Here is a 7000-nt window from a genome sequence, read left to right on the forward strand (position 1 = left end):
TAAACAGTTTTCAAGTGCTTTTCGCCTGGTTTTGGTTTGGTAAGTGGTTTCTTATGACATCTCTCAGTCAAGGAGGTGGTTTCAGTTTGAACTGGGAGAGGAGAGCCCCGGGGAGGGTTGCTATGACACTACAGGTGGCTCATCCTCATCTCTGCTTAAACTAAGCCAGTGAGCTGGTCAGACTCAGCCCTGGGCAGCCCTGCTGCTGGAAAGGTCTGCGTGTCAGGTGCTGGTGCTGGAAAGAGCTTCCACAAGAATTATTCCTATGAAAGCAGCATAATCACGCCACTGGTCTCTTAGCCTGGAACATACATAAATGGCTTGTGGAAGGTGATGTGGTGATTAGATTGTGATGTCCTACGTCAGGAGTGAGGTGGGAGGAGAAGGTAGAAGAGAAAGGACACAGGCTGGAGCAGAGGAAGCACATGCCAAGGGTTTTGGGTTGCCTGCCTATGAGAAATAAAATAATCCGGTTTTATTATAAGTAAATTGATTTAAGTGGAAAGCAGGGGATGTTGGAATTTTTTTGCATCTTTCGTTTAATTTCAGGAATTTTAGGTGCCTCGTGAAGATTGTAAGGTGAAAAAGTCCCATCAGGGCTTGACACCAAGGGAATTTCGCGGTCGAGGTAGGGTACAATATATAAAAATGAAAAATTTACTCTGGCCGCATGGTAGGTTTTTGTATGCAAAAAGACCCCCCTGTGCTGTACAGGGGGGTACGTCATCAATCAATCAGGCAGGAGGGCGACACCCCCCTCCTGAGTTTGAAAAATTACCTTTTAAGGTAAAATACCTGTTACCTGTTGAATATTCAACATCTTAGATGGCCAAAGGTACAAAGGGTGCGCCGTGGGCGCGCCGTTTTTGTCTGGCTTAATGCCACAATGAGTAGCAGCTTCAGTTTGGAGTGCTGAGACCTGTGCACCTGTGTCTACTACGAATGTAACCAAAGATTTAAAAGGGCCAAGAGGAAAAGTGATTACCATATCTCCCTGGTTGTTTTCTGTAAGCTTTCTCTCATTAACCCACTGGTCATTTTTTGGCTTATTTACTTGAGAGCAGTAAATCCAGTTTCTTGACTCAGAACTGGTCAAACTGGTTAGTCCGGTTTCTGGAGAGGCTGAGGGGATCACAGTGTTGGACTCCTTAGGGGGGCTGCCCCTAGGGGGTGACTCGTGCTCTTTGACCTTATCCCAGTGCTTTATCAAGTGTTCCAAATTAGCAGTGGGTAATTTGTCCATCACTTCTCGAGGAATTCCTTTTGCAATACCTTCCACCCACAAACTATATCTCTTTCTCCTGCTAGATGACACATATTGATGAAAAATACCTGGCGAGGCAGGTTTTTGGACCTTCCCTGCCCTCCTGCTGTGTATTCTCTGGCCACTCGTACCAGAGAGCCCCAGCTGCTGACCAGTAGCTATTAATTCTTGGGCTATCTCCAACCAGGTTATCTCTAGTGGAGCACCCCATCTTCTAGGTCTGGGGGTTGCCTTTATGCACTCCTGTAATTGTTTAGCATAAACTTTCAGTGCATCAGGCAGGCCTCGAATTAAGACCGGAAATCTCTGTGGATCCGCCTCGAGTTCCACTGGGGAATTTCGTTGTGGATCTAATAATTTTGCATGCAGTAATTGGAGACATGCGCTTTTTGTACACTTTTTACAATGTGGCCAGTTGTGGGCGTTTTAATCGTGTGAGGATCTCCCCTTTCTATAAGGTCTAACCTGCCTGCCCAGTAGTCAGCTCTTTGGGTCAGGGACCACGGGTGCTCGGTTATCATTTGTGGTCAGGAAGACCCCTGGGCCCCAAAATTCTCTGGCTGCATCTTCACTCAACAAAATCCGATCCCTTCCGGTAAGGGACACCCTCCACACATATTCAGTCTCTGATTCGCTGGCCTTACGGCTGTATTTCTCCTGAATTTTGGCCAGTGCTTCCCCCGTGTATGGGGTAGTTCATGTGGTAGTTTGCCGATCTGCTCCTTGGCCAGTGGTTTCGGTTTTAATGAGGGGACGCATATGTATTACCTTGTCCTCTGGATAACTTTGCTTAAGTTCTTCCAGTTCCCCAGAGGGATACAGGGATTTGTTAACATCTACCGGTCTATGGTATTTTAAATTGATGTCCCGTAATTCACAATTTTTCATTTTCAGTATCTTTTTAAGCCTTTCATTTTTTTCTTCCTCATCTTGCAGGGCTGACCGAAGCAACAAGTTAATCTCTCTCTTCCACGAACTGCCTTACACTCAGCAGTTAACTGCAAGCGTTCTTTTTCTAATTGCTCCTGTAATGCCTTCATTGACTCCTGAAGAGATCTTATCACCTCACCTGTAGATCTCTGAATAGCCGATCTTTCTTTTCACACAGTTCTAAGGACAACGCCTAAAACAGCACCTACAAAAAGCAGTCCTAAACCAAAGACAAACATAAGGAGGGAATAATCCCCATATAACTCAACCTGGGGTGTCATTCCTTTTGACTAAATCATTAGCCCAGCTCGGGTTACTGTCTTTCTCCCCCTTAACCCTCTGAGGGTCGACTTGACTCTCCCCTGGAAAACCTTTCAACAGGTCCAGGTACCAGAGAACCTTTCAACAGGTCCAGGCCACACCAGGAAACCTTTCAACAGGTCTGATGTGCCTGGGTCACACCAAGAGAAGAAAAATTCTTACTATAATTTTACAACGAGGGGACGATCACCATTTGACTCGCCCTCGGTATCAGTTTTAGACTACACCGATTACTCCACCACATCTAAAGGATCCTGCCGACTATGTCAAAAATGTTATGACTCGCCCCAGGAAAAGGGGAGGGGGAGTAACCTAGGTTTTTATCAATAATTCCCTTGGAGTGGATTAGAGTGAAAAGAAACTGAATAATCGGTGTTTGAAAACATATATTGGTAAGGTTTACTTTAACAATTCTGTATCAACAGGTATGCTAGCATTTTGGGTGTTGTCATATAACGATGTGACATAGAGATAACCTTTGTGTGGGGAGGAGAAAATCCATAGGGGAGAGAAAGACACGATAAGAGTAAGGGAGAGTAAGGAAAAAGAAAAGATGAGAGTGGAAAAACGCATATAGTCACCGCCTACGGGGTCCAGTGATGACGCTTGGTAGTTGCCGCTTCCATGTCTGTCGGTTGAAGTGGTGGCCTTGATCTGCTGGGGGTGAAGGAGGGAAGCCCCCACACTCCAAGAAGTTATGAGTTATTATATCCACGGTGAGTGTCACGGGCCACGCCTCAAGCCTCCGACCTCTCCTGGCCCTGCGCAGAGTTTATGTGTCTGGCCTGGTTCCCACCTTTCAAGATTGGCAGAGGGGGGATGGGCTTTGATGTGCCATCAGAGGTCCTGCCTTTTCACTCAGAGGCTTTTTGGAAGTAAAACACATTTAGGATTACAACCATAGATGCAGAAGGGCCTGGCTACTTATTGACCTGGGGTTGTTCTTTCATGGTCTTAATGCACCTTCCAGAAACAGGATGGTCTAGTTGAGGGCTGGAGCTCTGGGGAGCTGGACATTTTCATTTAAAAGTTTCCTGTTGAAGTAGATGCTGAAGCACTGACCTTGCCATGTGCTAGAGGTGCTGGACAAGCCAAAAATCCCACACCACCTACACAAAGCAGAAATTACTCATCCCCAGTGAAATTTAACCATCTTTAGGATGGGGCAGGGTTAACAGACCCACCAAAGTGCCAGGGAAAAACAGGGCCGCAGATTTTCACTCCCCCTGAGGCAACCAGTGCCAACACAGCACTTACCAAGTTTTAGGGTAAGTATTTAACAAGCAAAATAAAGTGCACATTGCTGCTGATGTTTACTGAGGTTTTCCCGGTCTCCAGCAGGCTGGGGGTAGCTGATGTTAATTACAGAATATTTTCTGCAAATCATCCTCTCCTTGAACTTTAATGGTCTTTCAACAGCCCCAACATCCTTCCTGGGCTTTGTGTCAGGCCTAATTTTGTTTGGTTTTTCTTTGAAAAGCAGAGTGGGTAGCACAGGCATAATATTTGCTGTTACCTCTAATTATTCATCCCAGGCACCTCGGGATTGATAAGGAAGGAGCGGGCGTGAAATCCAGAATGGTTTTACATAGTTGTCATAGAGTCAGCAAACACAGCAGGACTGTGTGGCTCTTAGTCCTGGCCAGTGGGTAACTTGTGTATTTACTGGTGACAGCAGCCAGGTCTGGCTTAAGCCCTTGGTATGACAACAAAAAGAGAAGGAATTGCCGGCAGGTCGAGGGCAGGGATTGTCCCACTCTGGGAGCAGTGGCAGCAGGGACTTCCCCGCAATGAATCAGCACTGACAGTTGAGATTTCCCACCTGGAGCCATCCCTTCTAGTCTTCCCAGCCCTTCTAGTCCACAAGAGAAGCCACAGGTCCTAATAAAGGCAGCTGCAGCTCTTTCCAAAGTGTCTTAAAAGCAAACAGGAGCTGACCTGGAAGAGCCTGAGAACCATGCCAGCTCCAAAGGAGCTTCCCAGTGGGCACTGAGGTGGCTGGGGCATGTCAGAGGCAGAAGCCAGTGCTTTGAGATGTCACTGAGTCCAGAGCTGCCTTCTTGCACACTTACGTGCTCTGCTAATAAGTAAAACTAACAGTGGAAACACCTCCTGCCCTCCTGGGGCTTTGGGAATTCCAGGTATGCGGACATCTCTGGTTCCTAGCTATTAGCTTCCCAATTTTGGACACTAGAACAAACCCAGAGCACATCTCAAACACATCTAGAGCACACCTGGAACACATCCAGAACACACCTAGAACTTACCTGGAGAGCAGCTGGACACACCTCCAGCACTCCTGGTACACCCCTTGGACCATCTTTAATATCAAAACCCCTCTTAGAGAAAACTGAGGAGAACAGAAAGGTCCAGAACAACCATACAAAATCCAAAACTACAAATGAAGAAGTGGTAGAAACTTATCGTTGTCCTTTTATCACTCCTTTCCTTCTTTTCTCTCTGAAAGCAGGGAGCCTGTTGAAGAAGGTGCACCCTTAGGAGGTCTGCAAACCAGAGGCCAGACTGTTCTTGCATAGTTTGCAAATAGCACAGACACAACCCCAAGCACCACAAGGCTCCCTGGAATGCTGCAGCAGGGCTACACTTCTCTATTTTCACATCTTCTTGGGAAGAAACCAGTGTTGCTTTCCATGTAAAGGAAAAGTCTCACATAAATCAAAGCTGGAAGAGAATCACGAGATCATAACTCTCTCTGTGGGAGACCTGATGGCTGCGCTCCCTTTGAAGGGAGAAATTTAAATTCACCAAGAGCAAATTTAAATTCAAAGCACTAAAATTAGAAGTAACACACTCTGACAGTCCCCGCTGATCTTGCAGGAAGACAAAGGCAGTGGTACTGCGTGTCTGTAAAGTTGGGAGCATCAAATTAATGCTTGTTCTGGTGTTTTAATGACTGATTTAAAACATTTTTTTTACTGTTTCAATTTAATCAACAAAAAAGCCATCTCTAAAATACAAAGTATTATTAAATAATCCCTCTCCCCTTATATGCAGTATCCTTACTGGATTTTAAGAAGGAGGAAAGCTTAACTTGAACGGTTCACAGGTGCTGCTGCTGTCATTCAGCTCCAGCTTGGAAAAAGCAAGGTGTAGAAAGGTAGGAAGAGAGAATTAAGGGAAAAAGAGCTGCAACAAAACACAACTGGTGACCAGTGCCAAGTTTCACTTGGAAACCTGTCCCCAGAGCAGATCTGGAGCCTGTGATCCTTGCAGCAGCGTCAGTCCTTTGCCCGTCAGACCAGGGACTGACAGATGTGTGAAGGCAACGGATGAGAGGAAGGAAAAAGGCCACACAAGAAGGCAGGAAAGCGAACCTACTTTTAGGTTCAGAGTGTTTTTCCCTTTGACCCAGTCCAATCAAATCCTGCCATGGAATCCTCAATTCCCAGGAGACTAGAGGAGTAAAAGCTCTTCCAGTGTTCTCAGCAGCCCCTCCCCACCTGTATTGGACGAAATGCAGCAACACCTCATGGGTTCTTTCAAGACAAAAACAGGTGTGTTGGGGGTCAAGAGCTGTTCACCCTGCCAAGGGAATGCATTAGCAGAACATAGGTTGCCAGAGAGAATCTGCAACAAGAACTCCAACTGATGAACTTCACAATATTCCTGAAAATATTGAATTGTTATCCACCTGTAAGAGTGGACAATTAACATTCTGTGGTGTAATTTTCAGACTCCAGCAAAGAGGAAAAAGTCACAGTGTTGCACAAGCTTTTTTGGCATTTAAGATAACCCCACAATTCTTTCCTCCTAGAATTTCTTCTTCTTTTGTACTGAAAATATAAATGTATTGTGTTTTTCCATCTGTGAGTGGTTTGCTGAATTGCAATGATGCATAAAGGCCACTGATGCCTTAAGCCCCTAATGGTTTTTTATTTTTCTAATACTGGTAAGCCTTATAAGTTTTATAAGTGGATTTTAAAAGCAGCAACCCCTCCCTCCTTTGTCCCTTGTCCCTTTCCCTTTCTCTCTAGCACCCTTGTTTACACATTCCTTAACCTCTTACCCCATTCTATGCTCCCTATATCACTCATACCCTTGAATACAGCAGAAATGTTTAGTCTTTTGTCAAGGCAAGGCCTAGATTGTTAGCAGAACAGCATATCAGGGCCTAAACCACAGAATACGGTCAAGAATGAGGTAACTACGTACCCCTTGTGCTCTGTTGAAGATGGGATGAACAGAGGGTCCCAAAACCCCCAGACCCATTTCTCAGGGGGTGGACCCCGGGGCGGACCAGAGTAAAGGCCACAGGGTGGACACATCTGGGATTGGATGGATGGTGTTATAAAATGTAACATCTCAGGCATGGCTGCTGCTCGAGCCTTGTAACATCTTAGCCTTGGCAAAATAAACCCTTTCTTTTCTCACCCATAATTAACTGCTCCTGGAGATTTTTTTCAGCACTTAAATCCCACGGCAACGCCACACACAATTATTTCCCTGTAGGTGATGCCACACAAG

The sequence above is a fragment of the Manacus candei genome, unplaced genomic scaffold (assembly GCF_025592945.1).
Source record: "Manacus candei isolate 608988 ecotype Guabito, Panama unplaced genomic scaffold, ASM2559294v1 h1tg000153l, whole genome shotgun sequence".
NCBI lineage: Eukaryota > Metazoa > Chordata > Aves > Passeriformes > Pipridae > Manacus > Manacus candei.